We start from the raw sequence: 26787 nt of genomic DNA on the forward strand, positions 1-26787 counted from the left end.
TTTGCATTCACCAACTTCTCACCCATAGTTTGACAAAATGAATTCAAGAAAGCAATTGTTACTTGTCACTTAGGGTTTCCAAAGAGTTACACAAAAAGTTGATACATTGTACACCAAAGATCACATAAAAAGTTTTGGACCAAAAAATTTACTCAAAAAATAATAGAATCACCTTCATAACTTATGTCATGCTAAAAAAACTCAACATCAAAATCATAAGGGGGTGTAAGAGATCTGCCTTAGGTTCTCCCCCTCAGGCAATGCAATCTAAATCATAGAAGAAGGGTCGACACCCATAGTAGGTGTAAATCCATCTTCAATCTTCTCTTGCACCTTATCTTTTGATTTATTTACCCATGTCATCTCCATTTTCTACTTCTCCTTATTGATATCATTTTTCCTTTTCGGATCAACTCTCTTCTCATTACTTCTTCTGCAGTGTCTCACACTATGTCCTACTTTATTACAACTATAGCATATTAGACTTTGTCATGATTTAATTCTGTTCATTTTCCCATTTCCACTTCTTCCAAAACTCCTATTTGACCTACACTCGACAAATTTGTGCCCATGTACATTGCAAACATAGAAATATCCATTGAAAATTTGAATTTATCTTTGCTAAAACCTAAATTTCTATACCTATCCTAGTTCAACCTACTTTTGCATTCACTTGCCTTGTGTCCAAACATATTGCAATAGTGGCAATTTTCATTAAAGAATTTATTTCTGATCTGACTTCTACATTCACTGGCTCCATGTCTAAATTTATTGTATGAAAAATAGTTACCATTAAAATATGATGAATATGTGGAAAGAGCAGGAGGAGGTCTCCTAAAGTTCTTCAAGCTCTGAGAGATCTACAAGTTCCAGTCTAAAATGAAATTTTCTGATCTTTATTATAATTCTTCAATTCAAATGTCTCGACCTTTTTCTTTTCCTTTATCTTTCTTACTAGAGGACTTCAAACATTCACCATTTTCAAAATCAAGTCCTCCTTTATCTTTACTTTTTTTTGAGAATTGAGCATATCATCAAGCACTTCACTGCCACCTTTGAGTTTTAGTCTATTATAATTTGATCATTTAAATCTTTTAGATCCTTCTTAAGTTTGATCACTTCTTCTTCAAGTCTCAAACATTTTTTAGTCATCTCATCAAGATTTGTTTCGTAATCATCAATGAACTTTTTTCCTCTATCAAGCAAGCTTCTCAAATAAGTAATCTTTTCAACTACCTTCTTGTGTTTTTATCTACTTTCATCTAGGTCAACCAATGCAAATCCTAAATTTCCTTCCATATCAATAACACCATCAACATCATCCTAGTCACTTTGTCCCATAGCATCCATATCACTCAATTCTTCTTCAAACATAGTGTTCAAAAATCCCAGATCTACCTCAATGATTAAATGGTCTCTTTAGGAACCGAAGCTCTAATACCAATTATTGAACACTACCGGTTGGATGAGAGAGGGGGTGAATCAACATAAGCTAATACTTGAATAGATTAAAACAATAAAATCCATTCACCACATGTCCATGAAAATAAATGACTAAAATAGAAAATGCATCCACACAAGAACTACAAGAATTTCATGTGGAAAACCCGAACTAGGAAAAACCATGGGGAGAATTGAACTCACAATATATGTAATAAGTGCTTACAAATATCTAAGTCATAGATTAGGGAGATCACTACTTCAAACTTGCAAGCTAAGGTGCACAACCTTAAGGAAAGATACAAAAAAGAGACTTGCACAATTAAAGACCACTTTTTTAGGGAAAGATATGAAATACTTGTCCAAATACAATAATAATAATATAAAAGATTGAACTACAAGAGATAATAGCATCTATCAATAGGTAGATAACAAGTCACAACATAATACTCATATGATCCATCTTCCATCTTTGCACGATAAAAAATCCTAACCATTGTATAACCTTAAACTCACATCACATTTGCATCATACTTTACTTCATTCCATGTTGCATCTCTAATTCCATATCACAACACAATACCACTCATAACTCAACTAATCTATTCATTATATACCAACCAAATCATCAATAACCTCTATTAGGTCAGCTTATAGATGTAGCATGTATATGCATCATTGACTCAGAATATTACATGCATAAGGAAAAAGATATGTGTGAATATTCACACCAAGTTGGCACACCTTCCAAGTATCACCAAAAAGATTTTGCATGCAACCTCTCAGACCAATATGCATAAGATGTTTCATATGAATCTATTTTACACAAACACATAATCCAAACCCAAAAAATAAGATATGTGAACCACAAAAAAAGTAGCATACCTTGCTAGAAACATAATCTAACTATCCACAACACCCATAGATAACTAGCAAGACCAAGAATGCAATGCATTCCTATACAACATCCTAAAACTACACAAACTCTAATCACAAACATAGATGTACTCATAGAGAGACATTTTTTCAACTAAAAAATTGAAATATAAGATCAATCCATCGTAACCATTCCATACTAATACACAAGTCCATCTGATACATATCTGGTACAACCATACATTACTAGACAAGGATACCATTCACCAGAGCAATTTCCAAACCAAGCAAAGAGACATTCGTCCTCCAGAAACACAGTATATCATCAACACTTACCACCTAGAACACTTACAATTAGTTTCCATAGCATATCCCCAATTCCTGATTACTAATAGACATTCAGACCAACATCCATGTACCAATAGACCATCAATTAGAATAGACATCAATAATTGTTCCCAATCAACAAGTTTGACATAAAAAACAAAAACTGAACCAATAGTTGGACCACCAAAAGGTTTGACATCAATGACAACTAAGACTCATATGTGCAACAGGTGTAGCCTCAAGTTGTGTAACAGAGATGTTGAGCAGTATAAGGTACAATGGGACTAATATTTAGAAGATAGTGTCACTCGAGAGGATGTAGAGGAGATAGATCGAACTTTTCCTCATTTGAGGAACTAGTTTTTGAGATGCTATATTTGTTTTGGTGTGATGTTTTCATTTTATTGTGTGTTGATTTGATTGTTAGAATGTTGTGTTCTTATTATTGTTATGTTGTAATAAGACATTGGGACAATGTCTTTTCCTAGTGGAGAAGGATGTCACATCTTGGCTTGATTAAATATTAGTTAATCATCTTTACTTATTAATTTATGATTAAATATGTTAGGATTGGTGTCATAATTTTTAAAGGCAAATGAAAAAAAAACTATTAAATTGTATATTAATATGTTTTCCCTACCATATGTATATGCTTCGACTATGATTTTGAGAACTAATCTATTAGTGTGTGACTAAGTGTAGGTATGAATCGAAGGCAAAAATATGATTACCGAGAAGAGATATAGCCACTTGGTAAAGAATAGTCATGATGGATACTTGTATTGAACATACCACGTATTTTCATGTTGATCTTGCAATTGAGTGACATAATTGATGTTCTTTAAATAATTTGATCATTGCCTATGTATAAATTGTTATCACATTGTTTTAATTAGTTTGAAAATGAAAATAATTTTGCATACCTTGTTTGTATCCATTTATTCATACTTGTGTGCTTTTGTTTTGATATAAGATACATATCAACTTTCTTTAGAAATAAAATTGCAAATGTGCACATATATGTACATATATGTATATATACATATATATATATATATATACATATATATATATATATACATATATACATATATATATATATACATATATACATACATACATATATACATACATATATATATACATACATATATATATACATATATATATGTATATATATATATATATACATATATATACATATAGATATATAGATATATATATATATATATATATATATATATATATATATATATATATATATATATATATATATATATATATATATATACCTCATTTATTTGTTACTGAATTGTCATTTGAATCGAACCTCATATGTAATCTTACTTTGTCTGCTATTTCTTTGCCATCAATTTGATGGCATGGGTTCAACCCAGATTAAAACCTTATTGTAAACCATTTTCACTGAACTATTAAGCTTGACTATCAATGTAGCTTCCAACATCTTATAATTATTATGCGACCAATATCATAATCATTTTCCAGCAAACCAAAATACATTTGAATGCTTAACTCTTAAACCTTCCTAATATCGATTTGAATTGATAGTAACATCTATGTTTAAAATAGCATTGTTCTTTGTAAATATGTAGAATAACAACCAACTTGTAGGCAATTTTATTTACTATCCACGACAATATTCTTGCATAAGAAATACCTATCATTGGTCATTATGCAAAACATGAAGATAATTCTGTCAAGGGAGGACTACATAATGGAGTTGCCTCCCATTTTGGGGGTTGACTGAAACAACAAGGGTCAACTTGTAAAAATAGAGATCCGGTTTTAAAAGCCTTTTTCCAACAACCTTTTCACATATATTAGGCAGATTTGATATGAGTTTTGGAAAGAATGTAAATAATTATTTATAAGTAGCTTGCTAGCATGGTAAGACAAAGACATTCAAATTAATTTGGGGTGGATATACAAGGGTTCTTAGAAGACAATAAGAAAATTACTGTTGAAGATGAGAGAGCTTGACGACAACATCAACATCAATAACTCAGCCTCACTCTTAATCAAGTAGGTTTCATGCATGTTATTTCATTTTTAGGATATTATTAAGCATTGGAATTTGGTTTTCATTATTTCATGACACAAATTCTTGATCAAATCATGAGAAAGTGTGTGTAAACCTTGTATGAGTATGTTGCTAAGTCTAGAATTCCAAATCAAAATAAATGAAAATGTTGAAAAAATATGAATGATACCTTTCTATTCATTAATTTTTTTAATTTCTACATATTGTGACCTAGAATTTGACGGTCGTCAGGGCTTCAAAACAAAAAAAAATTGCAATCATTTCAACTTTCACCAAAATAGGTTGAATTATATATCATTTTTTGTCTCCCTGCCAACTTGAATCCATTTATGAAGTCTATTTTGTCCCACGAGGCCAAATATGAAAGGTCAGTGTAATGCCCACCAAAATACCCTAGAGAAATATAGTTAAAAACACACTAATTTAATTTTTTTTTTGCAATACAACACATAACATCTCATAAGAAATGTAGCAAGCACACAACAACATTTAACTATTATGAACATAGAGTAAATCACTCAAGCTATTCAAACAATTAGGCAAGCGGAATACATTAAATCATTACTACTAACTCCCTAGGGTATCTCAACGCCATTACTTAATCTACCTACATAAGCAATAAGCATTTACTTTCTTCTAGATCAACCATATAATCTTAACCATTATACACCCATAGATACATCATAGCAATACCTAACACTCATGATATGCAATCTAATTAATCTTTCACTTAACATGAGATTCTATCTTTCAATGCACATCTATTTCCCTTTTCACTTAGATTCATTTTATACACCAAGTCCAAATGTTCCTATTACCTTTAATCAACCTTCAACTATGGACATCACCATTCATATATCAAGATTAACCCTTACATTTCCTTAACATAATTTCCATTTACGATTAACTTCCACATAATCATTTATGATTCTATGCTTCTAGCATACTTATTACTTCATCATGATTCCTAAAGTACATAAGGCAATACTCACAAACCATTTAATCCATAGCCCATTCAATCTTCATAAAATCTCTTACACTACATCAATTAACCAACAATCATCTTATTACAAATTAAGAACTACACGAATTCATCTCAACACAACTAAGATACAATATCCTAATTCCATAACAACTAATAGCATCCACCAAATGGAGACATAATCTTAAACCATAACACATGATACATTATAATCCTTTTCTAAAAGACAAACATTCATTTTACCATCTACCCATACACTTACTAGTAATTTGCATTGCTAAGATTAGTAATTCATTCACCAAGAACATCCATACAATATTTCATAAGGAACCTTCAATTACATCCCAAGCATTATAAGATTTCAATCCAACCATTAGATCACTATCTACGAAGTATGATACTATAATTTCAAATTTATTAATCGCAACTCATAAACATGTCCTAAGATGCCTTCCAATATTACTCATACGCATACATCTTACCAAGGCATAACATTTCCTCTAGTCAAGCATTAGTTTAAGACATCATTTAAGTCTAATATCATAATCATAACATTTATACTATTTTCTTTTTACATGGCTTATCAAGAATACAAAATGCATCATTTAATTCCAAACCACAATACTGATCCACATCTCATGCTTCTATTTCCTTTAATACAAATGTGTTACACTACAACTCAAGGTTCAACATTACAATCATCTACCATAATCAAAAGCTATCACTATAACTAGAAAAACATAGTCATTTCTCATATACATGACTTGTTTTACAACCGTTACATATGAATTTCATTACATAAATCACATCGTCATTTACTTTCTTGCTGCAATTATTATCCATGAACAATCTGAAGAAGCATCCTCATCCACACAAGAATAATCCAAAGATAGGAACATCCCAATGATTTAAAAGCACCAACCACCCGACCATGTGGAACCAAAGGAACCACCCCTCATGCTAGGAGATGACACAAGGTCCCAACACACACTCTACATCTAGGCTGACACTTAAAACTAATGAGATTAACTAACACAAGAACACTCAAGCAAGAACCAATCATAAGATAACAAGAATGAACTTCCAGAGGCTTAAAACTCATCAAGACATAAATGCTCCAATAAACATAATCATAAATCACAAAGGGGGAACACATGTAGGAGTGGAGTGTCATCAAATGTCATCCTCATAACATAATAACATAATAACACAAGGCACTAGCCTGATGGACATGTGGAGCCATCTCAACCTATGAGAGACCAAGGGAGATTAGCTTACCGTCTTCACGGCCTTCTCATGCTTATCCTAAAACATCCTCCCTAGGACTAAGCCATGAGGCACCAAAACTATTCATTATCTTGTTTAAATTAGTTATAATTTCCCATCCCAATTAATTCATTATCAATGTTATCACTTGTTTACAAATCATGGAAAACTCCAATGTGCACTAGCAGTCTAGACTTCATGCATCCTTGCAAGGAACCTCATGCAAACCTATCTCTCATGACCCCGATCATCACAAGGAAGCCCACTCGCCCTAACATGGCCCAACAACACATCACAAGAAGCTCTATCAACATAAATACATGAAAATAATACTCAATGTAGCCAATAACTTCCACACATACTCTCACAACATATGCAAGGCTACAACAACATCAATATAGCAACATGAGCCTCTTGGCTAGCAATAAACAAAGGCATAACAAGCCATCAAATGCTGTCATCCAATAAAAGATAACATCACAGCAAGACCTACTCACTTGCCGGTCCAAAACAACATAGATATCCACCTCAATCATACATGGCCTACTCACATGGAAGAGAGTCTAAAATACCCACAATAGTATGGAGAGATAAATATACATAAACCATCAAAATACATCAGGACTGATAAAAACCAAATCTGAAAAGTATTAACAAACCTCAAAATAGCTTCTGGTACAAAAATCCATTTGGGAATAATACTTTAGAAAAGACCAAAAACTCACAAAATACAACATACAGGCAGGTTAGAATTTTTGCCCAGTAGGACAACGCTTCAGCCAAGAGGACAATGCTTTTGCAAAAAAGACAGTGCTTTTGCCAAAAAGAACAATGTTTCTGTCGAAAGAAAGTCAGTGCTTTTGTCAAAAAACAAAAGACAGTGTTTCTGCCGAAAAATAAAAGACAACGTTTCTGCCAAAAAAAGACAGCGCTTCTGCCAAAAAAAGACAACGTTTTGCCAAAAAAAGACAGCGCTTCTGCCAAAAAATGACAATGTTTCTGCCAAAAAAAGACAGTGCTTCTATCGACAAAAGACATCGTTTCTGCCAAAAAAAGACAGCGCTTCTGTCGAAAAAAGATAGCTCTTTTGCAAAACTTACGGAAAACTCAGAAAATTTCGTGTAAAATAATAAAATCCAGACTTTACAAAAAGCCACGAAAAACATATGAATAGAGACGCCCAGAAATAAGGAAAACTTAGATATACATATAATAAAATATGTCAAACTATAGATCAAGATTTAATAAAATATCTTCACAAGAGTTTTTACAGAACCAGGAATGGCATACACAGGAAATACCAAATACTCATTTTCCAGCAACTATACAAAACCCAAATAATATAAAGTTCTCCCCAAATATTTCACTTCAACAATAATAAAACTATAGCATATAATATTATTTCACCCCAATACCCAAAACAATGCAGACACAATGCATACACGGAGAAGCCATTGAAACCAAAATACAAAGTGAAGAACTCCAACCTACAACTTTGAAGTAATGGATTGAAGCTAAAGATGAAGAAGAGCTCCCACAAGCCAAACCAAATCCAATCCAAGCTCCAGCCAAAACCATGAAACAATAAATCCAAAGACAAGAAAGAAAACTTGCTGGAGAAAAACTTTTCCAGAGGAGAGCCAACCCCAAAAACTTCATGGTAAAGAAAATAAAAAGATAAACAATAACTAAAAACCCTAGCTTCAATCTCAGCCAATCAAAATATTCCAATCTATAATATATTTTACCAATCCCACCATATAATACAATTTTACCTCCCTTTTCAAATTCAACCAATAAAAGAAGAGGGTAGGTAAGATAAATATAAATCATGTTTTTACAATTTGGTGGGAATGTTTTATCATTTTATTTTAAAGTGAATTTATACAACCCACCTAATATTAAAATCAAACTAATAAAACATGAGCCACAATTAAATAAATCAAATGGGGAAATTAAATTAAATAAACCAAAGGCTCATAAATGAATTAAAGAATCAATTGAACATTAGATACCAAATAAATATTAAACCATAGGCGATTAAATAAATAAATAAATAAACAAATAAATTTTATTAAAAGGTCAAATCATAAATAATATAAAACCACAACATAAGCTAAACAATAAATATTAAATCATCATTAAAATAAGTAAATATTTAAATATCAAATAATTAAATACCCAAAAAGGCAAGAATCCAATAAATTAAATTAAATATTAGATAATCAAATTGCTATTAATCAAAATAAATAGAATAAACATTATTAACTATTTAATCTCGCATCAATAATCAATCAGCTTCAACATAACAGGATTAACCAGCCAATACTAACATTCTCACAACACAGAAGAAATCAAGCTTACTAACTGACATAGCGAATTGCGCCAAGATGCTAATGACTCACAGTGAACAACTTAGACCTAGAGTATGTGAGGGGAACTTGTGCCAACTCCGAACCACATGCCATTGGGATTTAAAGACACGCTCAGACCTGTGGAGCCAGGTGGAGTCGATGTCTGGTACTTACAAATCCTACATCCACAAAGCAACGATACGACATATGGATATATATTATAATAGGCAAGGGTTAGAGAATCGCAACAACACATCCCGCTCGCAATGATTGATGTGGAATTGTCTCTATCCCGAAGACAATTATACAACAATCAAACACACCATAAGATCAACTCATCATAGATAATCATTAATATGGTTAGTACATAAAAACATCATCAAGTGCATGATTAGTATAATTCATGATTATAGTAAGGTATGTAAAATCCATCAACACTTATTCTCATCAAATCACATGGTCAATATAATCTTTCGATAGTCAATCCCATAATAAGCATATAGTGTCTAATAAATGACACGATCAATAATGATAGTATCAACATCATATAAATCATCTGAAATAGCATATGCCCAATAATGTCTATCACACATGAATTAAAAGTCAACTCTAGTCAAAACAAGTCAAGTCGAGGGTGGACCTTACACTCACCCCCAAAACCCTCATTCAAAGCATTTTTCAATGATGCCCTAGATTGACCAAAAATCTTCCAACCCCATATCTACATACAACCCATCATAACAGAAAACCCAAATAACATAGATTTGCAATAACAACTTACTAAACTAATGTAAGAGCATCGGATTAGTTCAAACCAGCACCATGGATTTGATCCCGATGAGACATTGATCCTGACATTGGCCCGGTAAATTGGTGTGCTCTTACCGGTTGGTTTTGCAATATATGGAATCAGGTTGCGGGTGATTTCCATAACTTGCGGATCATTGAGCAGTGTTGTCTTGGGTCTTGTTCGATGTTCCTAGAGGACCACGTGAATTTTTATGCACTTGAAGATGTTCTTGGTGATTTGAGCCAACATGTTATTGTTTGCATGTTTCATCATGAACCAGTTGGTCTTTGGACGACTTGATCGAGTTGTTATTGCTTGCAGGTGGTATAAAGAGAAAGTTTAGAGATTCATTTTAGGGACAGAGGACAAATTAGAGACCGATCGAAGATGTAGTTTCCGAAGAGATTCTGGTCCGAGGAGACTAAAGTCCAGAGGGACTAAAGTCCGGATCAATGCAGAACAGTGTAGATTGTTACCAGAGACCTATTTGTCAAGCATAAGATCTGTGGATCTTATATTTGTGCTGCATGGATTTTTTTGTAATCCTAGGTTGCAGTCCAGCATGTGTAGCCATTGAAGGCTTATGTAATTCTTTAACTGATTGTAATGATGAAGTTATTTGTTACCGATTATATCTTGTGTTTCTTCTACCAGCTAGGGTTGCTTACCGGTTATATCTTGTGATCTATTACTGGTTGTCGGTAACTTGCATAGTATTTTGTGTTATGCCGGTATCTTTCATGGTGATTTGTGTTATGAGTTGCAAGGTGGAGATGTCCTTCATTGGATCTCCCTACCTTGACTATGTTAAAAACCATATATCTTGCCTTGTCTTTTCACTCTTGCATGTATTCATGGATTCCAACTAGGGTTATAAACACCATTAAACTAATAGCTCCAATACCACTTCAAAGGAAACTTGTAGCAATCTTTATGACAATTTCCACATAACTCAATTGAGATCTTAATCAAATCAACACATAGAAGCCACGTGCAAAGAATAGACAACATACCCATGAAAAAGTGGCAAAAGATATATCCTAGGAAAACCATCATGAGGGAAAAATCCATCCTCCAAAAGCATCATTCACAATGTATTATCATCAATGAGTCCATTAAAATGCAACTGTTGAAAACCTTTGAAAACCTAGCCATAACCAAGCACTCCATGTGACCAAGCATGAATCCACACATCCCATGCCATGCTTCCTCCTTCACAAATGTTAACCTGGATAACCTAAACAACTACCCTTGTGATTTCTTTTATAAACATAAGCTCCCACAAAACCACCAAGTGGTATTACATCAAAACCATGTGCCCAAAACCATGTGACAATAAAATATAATAGTTTTCCTACCTACCCTTGACCCACATTTAATATTGGGTACTTCATCACAATTACATTCCCCAAAATGAAATAAATACAATATAATAATACCAATGTGTCAATACAATTCATCAAGTGGTTACAAGAATATTCTAAGGGAATCTCTACATATTGCACGTCCATCTAGATGTAACAATACAATATGATATTACAATATAATTCCATGTCCACCTCACAAAATAAGAAAATAATACAACAATAAAACATTATTATGCAAGGTGTACAACATCATTTTCCCAACAATACACACACACACACACACATATATACACATACATACACATGTGTGTGTGTGTGTGTGTGTGTGTTTATGTATATATACATATTTATATATATGTATGTGTATGTATGTATATATATACATACATGCATATACATATTTATATATATGTATGTGTATATATGTATATATATACATACATGCATATACATATATATACATATATATGCATATGTATATATACATGTGTATATATATGTACAGTGTGTGTGTTTTCTCTCTTTTAGGCAGAGGAAACATAATTATGATGATAATGATGCTAAAATTTATTTGATATGGGAAAAATAAAATATATTTTAAGTTCAATATTACTTTAATTTAAGCACATTTAATTATGGAGGTTCCTACAAGGTTAAGTTTGTTTAGCTTGCTATCTCATTTGCAAAATCTACAATAATGTTGTATCTTATGAACCATTCATTATATATATATATATATATATATATATATATATATATATATATATATATATATATATATATATATATATATATATATACATGTGTATATATGTATATATATGTGTTTGTGTGTGTATATGTGTGTGTGTGTGTGTGTGTGTGTATAAACACACACACACACATATGTGTGTGATGTATTACTTTGATAATATACATAGATGAAGAAAAATAGAGATCCAGAAAGAGATGCAGAGATAGAGGTGTGATATTGAGATTAAATGTGACATTTGATTGAAGTAGATATCTAGAGAGCAAATGAAGTGTGTGAAATCTCTCTATTGAGCTTAATTGGAACTATATTTCTTGTGTATGTGAGATGCAACTATAATAGTTCATTTTATTTGTTCTCGTTTAGATAGTAAGCCCTTTGGTAGTAAGCCTTGTAGTGAACATTTGTAATATTCTATAACTAGTTATATTATATTGAGAGTTAACCTTCTATGTGGTTTTTTCCCTAATGGGTTTCCACCCGACAATCTAATGTTCTCTTGTGCATGTTGTTGTGATGGTATCTCTAGTTTTGTTGTTCAGTTGATTACTCATTTCTTTATGTTACATGCTAATTAATGTGAATCTACAAAGTAATAATAAGATTATTTTAAGATTTAGGGAATACTGATTCACACACCCCCTCTTAGTATTCCAGTTCTTCAACACTCTTTGTCTCTACTACAATTGAGAGTGAAGATCTCAAACTCTAGACCTCATAACACCATTACCATTGCTATATATATCAAATGAATGATCCAAACCATTAAGAAGAGACTCAATAGAGTCCATTTCATCGTTAAATTTCTTTGTAGCGGTAGGCCATCTCAAGCAATAGGGATATAACCAAGCAACATTATCAATCACTTTTCTCAAATCCACTAAATTAAGTTTAAGATTTTGATGCACCCTTACAAACTATTCTAACATCTTCTCTGCTAGGTTTATCTTAGTACAAAATTCATTTGAATCACCACTATCATCATCAACTGAAGCCATACATTCAATTAGCATTTTCACCAACGCTTTCGAAAGTACATTGGAAACATCATTGGGAGTAAGATTCTTTTAGAGAAAATATGTAGCATATGCTTGTTCAATAATATCTTGATCATATGTAGGAACAATAAGATATAGGTCAATGATATCCTTCATACCATTAGGTTGTCCAATTAAATCAATACTTTATCAACCTTAAGCGACCTTTCCCTAGAAGAAGCAGGGGAAGCACCTAACTTTTCTTCATTCATAACACCTTCTTGTACACTAGCCTTTTCGGGTTCACCTTCATCACTTTTCACCACAATAGTGTTTGGATTTCCCTTCTCAACCAGACTCGTATGATTAGATTTCAATACTTTTGTAAATTCTTACATCGTGATTTTTCTTCCAGCCAATTTTTTTCATGATCTCATCAAAATTTCTAAACCTTTCTTCACTCATATCATTAGGCAATTTAAAAAGAACCTCAACAATACTCATGCATTCACCCTGAGATACTTCATAAGGAATCTTTGACATCCATGAAGTCCTCAGCACTACAACATCCATAAAATAATTGTCCTTATCCACTATGAAAATAATCTTATTCTTATATCAATCTACAACATTCAAAGAAATTATGTTTCTTTTAATTGTCTCCTTCTAAAGATCCATAAAGAACTTACAACAAGCATCCTTACCATTATCCAAATTATCCAAATACTCTTTGACTTGTGCACCAATACTCATATCTTTTCTTTACACAATATTTTTCATTCTGGGCAATACATTTAGAAAGTAGAAAACCAGGCAAACAATAAGAGAGCCATACCGAAGGATAATTCTCATCCTTTTTCATTTGGAGATTATACAGTAGTTGACACCTCAATAGCTCACACAAATCATAATCCTTTCTCTCCTTTACCATCTGATAAGCCACATAGGATACCATAGAGGAGGAAGACCCTTCCCAATTTTTGAAATAAACTTTGTACAAAATTCTCATCATTGCATATCTCACACCCAAATCTGCAATGCTATCAATTTGGAGGGCTTTCTTATCATATACAACTCTAGTTGGGAGCATGTTCACTTTCACATTCTTCATTGATTTCAGAGTAGGCACCTTTCCAATAGAGTATAAGCTAGTCGCATCCCATAGGGCTTCCTTAGAAATTAGGTATGGTTGATCCAACCATAAGTAATCTTTGTAAATTTTTCTCAACACGATCCTTACTACCTCTTCATCAAAAAACATAGGAAAATTGCTCCAAGTATCCAACCCCATGTGCCCAAGACTGGCATAAACATGTTTAAACCTCTACAAACCGTCAACTAGATGAATTCTTTTAAAGTCACTAATTTTGATATGATCATACTCAACCATAAAAAATATTAATGTAAATGCAAATCCTCTTTGTAAGTAACTTTGTTGGGAGCAATAAAAGAAACACTTACAGGGTCTTCTATAATAGGAATGAATGGGCGAGTCCATATTACAGGTTGAGGTTCATCAAGAACACTAACAATTTTAGAATTAGCCACAGAATGATCATAATTTGAGAGTACCTTCGATCAAATGTAGTAATGAATTTGATCCTCTTTGCATTCACCAACTTCTCAACCATAGTTTGACAAAATGAATTCAAGAAAGCAATTAATACTTGTCACTTAGGTTTTCCAAAAGTTGTGCAAAAATTTGATACATTGTACACCAAAGATCACATAAAAAGTTTTGGACCAACAAATTTACTCAAAAACTTTAGAATCACCTTCCTAACTTATGTTGTGCTAAAAAAAACTCAGCATCAAAACCATAAGGGGGTGCAAGAGATTTGCCTTAGGTTCTCCCCCTCACACAATACAATATTAATCATAGAAGAAGGGTCAACACCCATAGTAGGTGTAAATCCATCTTCAATCTTCTCTTGCACCTTATCTTCTGATTTTTTTACACATGTCATCTTCATTTTCTCCTTCTCCTTATTCATATCATTTTTCCTTTTTGGATCAACTCTCTTCTCATTAGTTCTTCTGCAATGTCTCACAATATGTCCTACTTCATTATAACTATAGCATATTAGACTTTGTCATGATTTAATTATGTTCATTTTCCCATTTCCACCTCTTCCAAAACTCCTATTTGACCTACACTCAACAACTTTGTGCCCATATACATTGCAAACATAGCAATATCCTTTGAAAGTTTGAATTTATCTTTGCTAAAACCTAAATTTCTATACCTATCCCAGTTCAACCTACTTTTACATTCACTTGCCTTGTATCCAAACATATTGCAATAGTGATAATTTCCATTAAAGAAATGATTTTTGATTTGACTTCTACATTCACTAGCTCCATGTCCAAATTTATTGCATGAAAAATAGCTACCATTAAAAGATGAGGAATGTGTGGAAAGAGCAGGAGGAGGTCTCCTATAGTTCTCCAAGCTTTGAGAGCTCTAGAAGTTCCAGTTTAAAATGAAATTTTTCTAATCTTTATTAGAATTCTTCAATTCAAATGTCTCAACCTTTTCTTTTCCTCTATCTTTTTTGCCAGATGACTTCGAACATTCACCGTTTTCAAAATCAAGTCCTCCTTTATCTTTACTTTGTTTTGAGAAATGAGCATATCATCAAGCACTTCACTACCACCTTTGAGTTTTAGTCCATTATAAATTTGATCATTTGAATCTTTTAGTTCCTTCTTAAGTTTGATCACTTCTTCTTCAAGTCTTGAACATTTTTCAGTCTTGTCATCAAGATTTGTTTCATAATCATCAATGACCTTTTTTTCTCTATCAAGCAAGCTTCTCAAATAAGTAATCTTTTCAAATACCTTCTTGTGTTTCTCTCTTCTTTCCTCTAGGTCTGCCAATGTAGATCCTAAATTTCCTTCCATATTAACAACACCATCACCATCATCCCAGTCTCTATGTCCCATAGCATCCATATCACTCAATTCTTCTTCAAACATAGTGTTCAAAAATCCTGGATCTACCTCAATGGTTAAATGGCCTCTTCAGGAACCAAAGCTCTGATACCACTTATTGAACACTATCAGATGGCTGAGAGAGGGGGTGAATCAATATAAGATAATACTTAAATAGATTAAAACCATAACATCCATTCACCACATGTGCATGAAAATAAATAATTGAAATAGCAAATGCATCCACACAAGAACACCAAGAATTTTATGTGGAAAACCTGAATTTGGAAAAATCATGGGGAGAATCAAACTCACAATATATGTAATAAGGGATTACAAAGATTTAATCATAGACCAGGAAGATAATGACTTTGAACTTGCAAGTTAAGGTGCACAACCATAAGGAAAGATACAAAAGAGAACTTGCACAATTGAAGACCACTTTTTTAGGGAAAGATATGAAATACTTGTCCAAATACAATAATAATAATATAAAATATTGAACTACAAGAGAGAATAGCATCTATCAATATGTAGATAACAATTCACAACTTAATACTCATATGATTCATCTTCCATCTTTGCACTATAATATATCTGAACCATTGTATCACCTTAAACTTGTTGAAATGGTAGAGCCAACATAGAATAGAAAAAACTAAACCATGATTGTAGAGAATGGCACAAATGAAAAATATTATTGATTTGATCTTTTAGGATAAAATATATTATCAGATACACTTATTCATTCTAAATGTGTGCCTTTAAATAGGCAATACAAAATAGCAAATGGTTGTGTAACTGCACAACTGAAAACACAACCGTCGGTAGTTTTATTAATTAAATCTAAACTAATGTAATAACACCAACATTCTCCCCCTTATTACATTAATCTAAACAAGAGTGGAAGTTACAAGGGTTTTAATCCAACCCTCGAGTGACTTTGATGAAGCGCCTTCACCAATCCTCCTCACTCACCCAAGAAACATCGAACTGACTGCATCAGTGGATCTCCTTACTACAAAACCTAGAACTGTCTACACAAGAACAAAAGTTCCCACCTCCCCTGCACAATGAGACACATTTCCTCTGAAATTCCACATCTCCTCTGAGTGTGTTTAATGCCTCCTCCAGTGTTGCACATGAGACGCCTTTCTTCTGAAAGTCCAGTCCATATCTCCTCCGAGTGTGTCTAATGCCTCCTCAAGTGCTATGGAAACTTGATCACTGCCACTATGCCTACACAATATTTTCCCTCCCCTTGCTCCTAGAAGGGACAATCACACTACCAAGCTCCCTCTTTTCTTCAGGAACACAAATAAATTGTGCCCCCTTTTTAGGGACAAATATGCCAAGCTCTGGCTTTACAGGGACACAGATAGGTTGCTTCTCATGCAATGATCATCTCTGAGAGAGAAGATAACTCGAGATGATAAAAGATCCTCCTGTCAATATTCACTATTCTCTAAAGTAGAAATCTTGTATCAACCCCTATATCATTAGATGGACTGTCACCATCAAATGAGTCATTTTTATGTACTGCAAATCCACAAAAGTTAGCCTCACCTTCTGTTGCAACAAAAGATGTATCTTTCTTTAACTTTCCATTTATTAGATCTTTGGCCCGTTGAAAACAGTTCATCTGCACATGCCCATTTTTCTGACAATAAAAGCATTTGAATTCTCTTCTACTAGAAACATTAGATTTATTCCTAGCAACCAAAGCACATTCTTCAGGAAGTTGATAGTTCTTATTAGTTTTATTTCCTTCATCAATGAGAGGAGATTATTGTTTCCAAGCTAGGATTTATTTTATTTAGAGTAAAGACAATATGGTCAAAACTAGAAGGCAAACTATTAAGTAATATTGCCTTGGCATCATCATCAGCGACATTAGCATTTATACCTACAAGTTGATTAAGAAGAGAGCGAAAAAATGCTTATATGCTGAATAATATTATCACCTCCATTCATCTTTAACCCGAACAATTTTTGCTTAATAGACATCTTGGCACTAGAAGCTTGAGAACCAAACAAGACATTGAGCTCGTCCCATATTGTTTTTGAAGTCTTTGATAAATCAATATGATGCAAGTATGCATCTGATAAACCAAGACCAATCAATTTCATGGCCCTATGATCTTTTGTCATCCACTTCATTGCTGCATCTGCATCTTGTGGCTTTGTTACAGTCCCATCCACAATCTCCCACAAATCTTTCTCAATTAATGATAGTTGCACTTTAATTTGCCATGTGTGGAATTCATGCCCTTCAAATTTAGGAATTGTAACTACTTTATCCATAATCTTTATCACTCAAAGACAAATAAAATGATAATAAAAGATTTGTGATGTCACCCTATAAAGAAATAGTCCATTTCATACCTCTTTTCTTGAAACATGATTGCAAGATTCTAGTTTGGCATTTGGACTTGAATCATATCTCTATTTTCACTTCCACCTTCCTTTTATTATTCCTCTCTCACCATTACAAACACTGAAATCATATCATTGCCATCTACAGTTCTTCTAAGTCACGCCCAGTAACCACTTTGTCTCCTCTACAACACAACAAATGCAGAAGCCAACCCCAATCTTATTCCTCCATTAGCCACAGATCATAGAAACAAGTTTTTGCTCTGATACCATGTTGAAATGGTTGAGCCAACATAGAACAGAAAAAACTAAACCATGATTGCAGAGAATGGCACAAATGAAAAATATTATTGATTTTATTTTGTAGGATAAAATATATTATCAGATACACTTATTCATTCTAAATGTGTGCCTTTAAATAGGCAATACAAAATAGCAAATGGTTGTGTAACTGCACAACTGAAAACACAACCGCCGGTAGTTTTATTAATTAAATTTAAACTAATGTAATAACACCAACAAAACTCACATCACATTTGCATAATAATTTACTTCATTCCATGTTGCATCTCTAATTCCATATCACAACACAATACCACTCATAACTCAACTAATCTATTCATTATATACCAACCAGATCATCAATAACCTCTATTAGGTTAGCTTTTATAGATGTAGCATGTATATGCATCATTGACTCAAAATATTGCATGTAGAAGGAAAAAGAGATATGTGAAGATCCACACCAAGTTAGCACACCTTCCAAGTATCACCAAGAAGACTTCACATGCAACGACTCAGACCAATACACATAAGATGGTTCATATGAATCTGTTTTACACAAACACATAATTCAAACCCAAAAAATAAGATGTGAACCACAACAAAAGTAGCATACCATGCTGGAAACATAATCTAACTATCCACAACACCCCTAGATAACTAGCAAGACCAGGAATGTAATGCATTCCTCTACAACATGTTGAAACTCCTAATCACAAACATAGATGTACTCATAGAGAGACATTCGTTCAACTAAAAAATTGAAATATAAGAAGATCAGTCCATCATAACCATTCCATACTAATACACAAGTCCATCTGATACATATCTGGTACAACCATACATTTCCAGACAAGGATACCATTCACCAGAGAAATTTCCAAACCAAGCAAAGAGACATCCGTCTTCCAGAAACACAGTATATCATCAACACTTACTACCTAGAACACTTACAATTAGTTTCCATAGCATATCCCCAATTCCTGAAAAACTAATAGACATTCAGACCAACATCCATATACAACCATATACTTCTACATCATAACACTTCTAGACCAATAGACAACCCATCAATTAGACTAGACATCAATAACCAAACCAATCAACAAGTTTGACATAAAAAACAAAAACTTAACCAATATCACCAACAATTGAACCAATAGTCGGACCACCAAAAGGTTTGACATCAATGACAACAAAGACTCATATGTGCAACAGGTGCAGCCTCAAGTTGTGTAACAGAGATGTTGAGCAGTATAAGGTACAATGGGACTAATATTTAGAGGATAGTGTCACTCGAGAGGATGTAGAGGAGATAGATCAAACTTTTCCTTATTTGAGGAGCTAGTTTTTTAGATGCTATATTTGTTTTGGTGTGATGTTTTCATTTTATTGTGTGTTGATTTGCTTGTTAGAATGTTATGCTCTTATTATTCTTATGTTGTAATAAGACATTGGGACAATGTCTGTTCCTAGTGGGGAAGGATGTCACATCTTGGCTTGATTAAATATTAGTTAATCATCTTTACTTATTAATTTATGATTAAATATGTTAGGATTAGTGTCATAATTTTTAAAGGCAAATGAAAAGAAAACTATTAAATTGTATATTAATATGTTTTCCCTACCATATGTATATGCTTCGACTATGATTTTGAGAGCTAATCTATTACTGTGTGACTAAGTGTTACTAAGTGTAGGTATGAATCGAAGGCAAAAACATGGTTAAGGAGAAGAGATATAGCCACTTGGTAAAGAATAATCATGATGGATACTTGTATTGAACATACCACACATTTTCATGTTGATCTTGCAATTGAATGACATAATTGATGTTCTCTAAATAATTTGATCATGCCTGTGTATAAATTGTTATCACATTGTTTAAATTAATTTGAAAATGAAAATAATTTTGCATACCTTGTTTGTATCCACTTATTCATACTTGCATGCTTTTGTTTTGATGTAAGATACATGTCAACTTTCTTTAGAAATAAAATTGCAAATGTGCACATATATGTGTGTGTATGCATATGTATGTACATATATGTATATGTATGTGAATGCATATATATATATATATATATATATGTGTGTGTGTGTGTGTGTGTGTGTGTGTGTGTGTGAATGTATATATATAATATGCATATCTATATATGTATATATGTATATGTATACGTAGACACATATATATTAATCTCACACATACACAGTGCATATATATATCAATATGTAAATATAATATGTACGTATAATGATCATATTTATATGTTATTGAATTGTTATTTGAATCTAACCCTTTTACGTACAAAAACAGAGATAGAGATTTGATATACACTTTTAATATAACAACTTGTAAAAATAGAGATCCAGTTTTAAAAGCCTTTTTCCAACAACCTTTTCACATATATTAGGCAGATTTGATATGAGTTCTGGAAAGAATGTAAATAATTATTTATAAGTAGCTTGCTAGCATGGCAAGACAAAGACATTCAAATTATTTTGGGGTGGATATACAAGGGTCCTTAGAAGACAATAAGAAGATTAGTGTGGAAGAGGAGAGAGCTTGACGACAACATCAACATCAATAACTCAGCCTCACTCTTAATCAAGTAGGTTTCATGCATGTTATTTCATTTTTAGGATATTATTAAGCATTGGAATTTGGTTTTCATTATTTCATGACACAAATTCTTGAGAAAGTGTGTAAACCTTGTATGAGTATGTTGCTAGGTCCAAAAGTCCAAATCAAAGATTCATTAACTTTAAAAATCTGAAAAATAGAATGATAATCAGATCAACACTATAACTAAAACCCTTTTTCTTCCATCAATGAAATTCGAAAAAGAATGGATGGAAAAAAAATTTGTAAATTGAAAACTCTTTTTGTAGAATAGAAAATAGATCAAACATGAACTAAAACTCTCTTTAATTCTCACCATGAATCTAAAATATGAATGTTAGTTGTAAAATTTGTAGACTATAAGTTTCATCTCATTATCACTTGAAAAGGAAAACATTAGTTATTATTGTTAAAATAGATTAGAAAATTATAATTGGCAAAATGAAAATACATTAGAACAATAGTATGTTTACAAATTCACTCATAACAGTAAATGAAATTTGATTGTATTTTATGATTGAAAAACCATGATTTCATTATCTGATATATTTGTGTGTGTGTGTGTGTGTGTGTGTGCGTGCATGTGCATGTGTATACACATATACATATACATACATATGTGTGTGTACACACACACACACACACACACACACACACACACACACACACATATATATATATATACATGTCTATACACACACACTATATATATATATGTATGTACATACATATATATGTAGATACATGTCTATACATGTCTACACACACACACACTATATATATATACACACACACACACATGTGTGTGTGTGTGTGTGTACATACATACACACACACACACACATGTGTGTGTGTGTGTATGTATGTATATATGATGTGTGTGTGTACACACACACACACACACACACACACACACACACATATATATATATATATATCTGTGTGTGTGTGTGTGTGTGTGTGTGTAGATACATGTCTATACATGTCTATACACACACACACTATATATATATATACACATACATACATATACACACACACATATATACATATATATGTATATATATACATACATATGTATATATATACATATGTATGTATATATATACATATGTATGTATATATATACATATATATGTATATATATACATACATATGTATATATATAGATACATATATATATATGTATATGTGTGTGTGTATGTATGTATATATGATGTGTGTGTGTGTACACACACACACATATATATGTATGATTGTACATATATGTATTTATGTATATATGTATGTATGTATGTATGTATATATATATATGTATATACATATCTATACATACATATATATATATATATGTATGTATGTATGTATGTATGTATGTATGTATGTATGTATATGTATATATGTATGTATATACATACATACATACATATATGTTATATATATGTATGTATATATATGTATATATATATATATATGTATGTATGTATGTATCTATGTATGTATGTATGTATATATATATATGTATATACATATATATGTATATATATATATACATATATGTATATACATATGTATATATATATGTATGTATGTATATACATATGTATATATGTATATATGTGTGTGTGTGTGTATGTGTATACATATATAAAGATGTATATATGTATGTATGTATATACACATATATATGTATATATGTATACACACACACACACATATATATACATATACATATATATGTATATGCATATGCATACACATATATGTATATGTATATATACATGTATATACATGCATACATGTATACATTTGTATATATGTACATTTACACACAAAAATACATACATGCAATATACCTCTTTTCAAATTAATATTACATGTTCTTTCAAAAATACCTTACATTAATACTATCTTTGGAAAGAAACAATATAGTAGTAATCATTTTTAGTATGCATAAAAAACAATGTAGCATTAGATTTGCATTAAAAAATAAACAAACTTTAAAATAATCATCTCATATAGGTGAATGTTACATTAGAATATACATGAGCATAATGAAAAAGTAGATAGACTCATTGGCATGAGTGTGAATGTCTGCATTTTGTTGTGTGTATTTAAGCTTTGATTCCACGAAAGGGTGTTGAATATGAGTAAATAGAGAAGAATGATCCTCTTTTTAGGAAAATTCATTTCTTAAAAGTGTTTTGGCCAAAGCCATGCTCATTGAAATAGATGAATTGGCCTCACAATTATTTTTTAATATGTTTCTTTGTCATATCCAAATAATAGGGCATTGCAGTATCATAGTTTAGATATGCATGTAGATGTATCAGATTGCACAAAGGTTTTCATCCTGCCATTGTTTCAAGGTAGTGAGGCTCTTTGTGCAAGGTTGATGGTTCTTTGTGTCATGAAGAACTCCAGGGAAGCATTGTTTCATTGTTAGGTGGAAAAAGTGTTTGGGTCATGTTCCCATCCTCGATTTATGGATGACCATGTAGGTTGATAGTCACTCCTATTGAGTGATTGGGTTAATGCTAACCTTTACTCAAAAGTATGATTCCTCAATGGTTCTTGGTCAAACTCATTATTGAAACCATGTATATAGTCATGGAAATGGTGTAAGAAGACCTGATGTTTCAACAAAAGCTTTCAATTTTTATACAAGAAGCTTCAACGCTTTAGGATTTGCTTGAGACCAAGCTTCTTTTTCTTGACTTGGCAATAAATCGACTTTTTGGAATGCTTGAGGGACCTTTGGTTATGGTGCATGGATGAAAAATAACTAGAAATTTAGTTCACGAAGAGATGACAAAACTGAGGCAGAGATAAAAATTCTCAGGCGTAGACAATGATTCTCAGAAAAACGTAGACGGTGAAATAGAGGTGAAAACAATAATTCTCAAGCAGAGATGGTGAAATATAGTCTGATAGTGACAAGGCAAAGTTTGGTGGAGTTTGGTCAAATTTTTTATCAAACTTGGAAATGTTGGACTTGTTTGTCTTGACAAGAGATATCAAGCATGAATACACATTGACCAAGGAGATGTTTGAGACAAGCATGAAATGGAGAGCCTAGATTAGCCCGATTTTACAGAACTCATTTGGTACGCACAATTGAAAACATGCAAAAGAATGCACTGCCTTACTGGAAAGAGAATTTTATTTGTTGAGTCCCCACCTGGGTTTATCCATATACTTGGACAAAGTAGATAGAAAGAGATTCGGTAGCATTAGCTCCCCCTTACACAACACACACTTCTTGAGCATACCAAAATATCATACCTTGAAGATCTGGAGATCTTATGAACTAAGGGACATCTATCTCGACAATGAATAGTATGATGTGGGGTGACTTCAAAGGTCCAACCTCCTGCACCAACAAGCAAATGGGATTTTGGCCTCTAGGTAAAAGCACAAAATTGTGTCATGTTTCAGGCTGACTTATCAATACAAGTGAATTTAAGTAATTCTAACTAAAAATCAATTTTAGTCAAACATATGGTCTATAGAGATTCATTATAGCTATTTCATATATGGGCCACAACTTTTCCAATTGGAATTGTCTACTAAATGTATATTTTATACCACTTTGGGTCTAATTACCAATTTTTAAGTTTTATTTGAAAAACTCAATGTTTCAACAACTTTTACTCTTATAAATAATATTTTTTTTGAAATGTAAAAAATACCCTTTTATAGATCTATAAGTGAATTTTCCAAAATATATATCTTTTAATATTTTAATTAGTTTTTATATTTTATATTTTATTTTTATTGAAAGTAGGTCATCAGCACTAAAATATAAAGTTGATTATCTTATGAAGGAAAAATACTAAAATTTATTTTAAATTTTAAAAAAGAAATAAAAGCACTACAGAAAAGAGTCAATGTCAAGATGATATAATTCTTTTCTAATTTGGATAAATAATTAAGAAAAAAGGTGACGTCGAATGGAAAGAGTTCTACTTCAGTACAAACGACTTTTCAAATTTATTAAAAAATATATGTACATAAAAAATAGTTAAAAATATAGTTTTGCACTAAAGTTTCCAGTTATCAATATACACAAAAAAAAATGAAGAAAAAAATGTAAAATTTACTATATGAAGTGTAATGCCTCGTGTAACTTTAATATCAACATTTTATCAACAACTAAATTGTAGTGTTTACTTTATAAGAAAGTATATTCAAATAATTTTTTAATTTTAAAAAAAAAATTACAAACATAAAAAAATATGCATTTAATTATTTTACATCATTTTAAAATTCAAAGCATATATATCACTTTCTATTGATTTAGTTTAAAAAGTTGAATCAACATTGGCCAATTCCTTTATAAAAGTGTGATACAACTTTGTGCTTTTACCCCTCTACTACAAATGGTGTTTAGTATACGTGCAACATTTTGCTCAATTAAGAGGCCTCCCAGCCATTTGAACAAGGGTTTAACATGTCACATAGACACTGGAGGATACATCTATCAGTATAACACATTCGCACCAAGTGAGAATGACTTTCATCACCCTCATGAATATTTATATAGCGAACTGAAAGAGTACCGCTTGGGTTGTTCCCTCACCCGTTTATTGCATCAGGAGGCAGACCCTCTAAAGGTTCTAAAATATGATAAAAAAGGAGATAGATCTGGTTTTCTAATCACCCAATATTTCGTGAAGGGAGAGCATGTACCTACTAACTCGCTCAAACATGGAAAACAAATTATCTAATTACTAATGCATACAAGAAAAGTCCTAGCATACACTTAGTGATAAAAATAAGTCTTCATCATTTGAACCTACAACAATAGTAGTTTATAGATTTTAGTCTTCGACAATTGAGAAAAGGCTACAAAAACACAAAATGATTAGAAAAACGTTGAATAAAATTAACTACAGTGGAGACATTGAAATACAAGCGCATATGACAGTCTGTCTATGTAAATCGCAAAACACAAACATTGACCCAGAAGCACAGACATCATTTCACTTGATATAGAAAAACACTTAGTCCTAAAAATTAAAATGTTGCTACAATTTGAAGCAAGAAGCTAGAAAGCTAAAATTGCAAAATTAATAGAAAACTGTGAATTTAAAGACTTTTTGTGATTTTTTATAGTATTTTATAATATTTTTTAAAATTTATTGCTAAAAACCAAAAACCTACACAGAAAAGTGTTTAAGAGGAGATGTCAAAACCTTTTTGCATAGACATCAAAACAAAGGCACAGACAGTGAAACTCGTGATCTGCAAAAACGACTATTAATTATGAAAACTGCAGAGCAAAGACATTGAAATGCAGTCGTAGATGCCGATGTGGGGCAAAGATGGTGAATCAAGACCTGTAAAACCCTTCACCAAAAAAAAAATGTTGAATTAA

Source organism: Cryptomeria japonica, chromosome 6, assembly GCF_030272615.1.
Source record: "Cryptomeria japonica chromosome 6, Sugi_1.0, whole genome shotgun sequence".
NCBI lineage: Eukaryota > Viridiplantae > Streptophyta > Pinopsida > Cupressales > Cupressaceae > Cryptomeria > Cryptomeria japonica.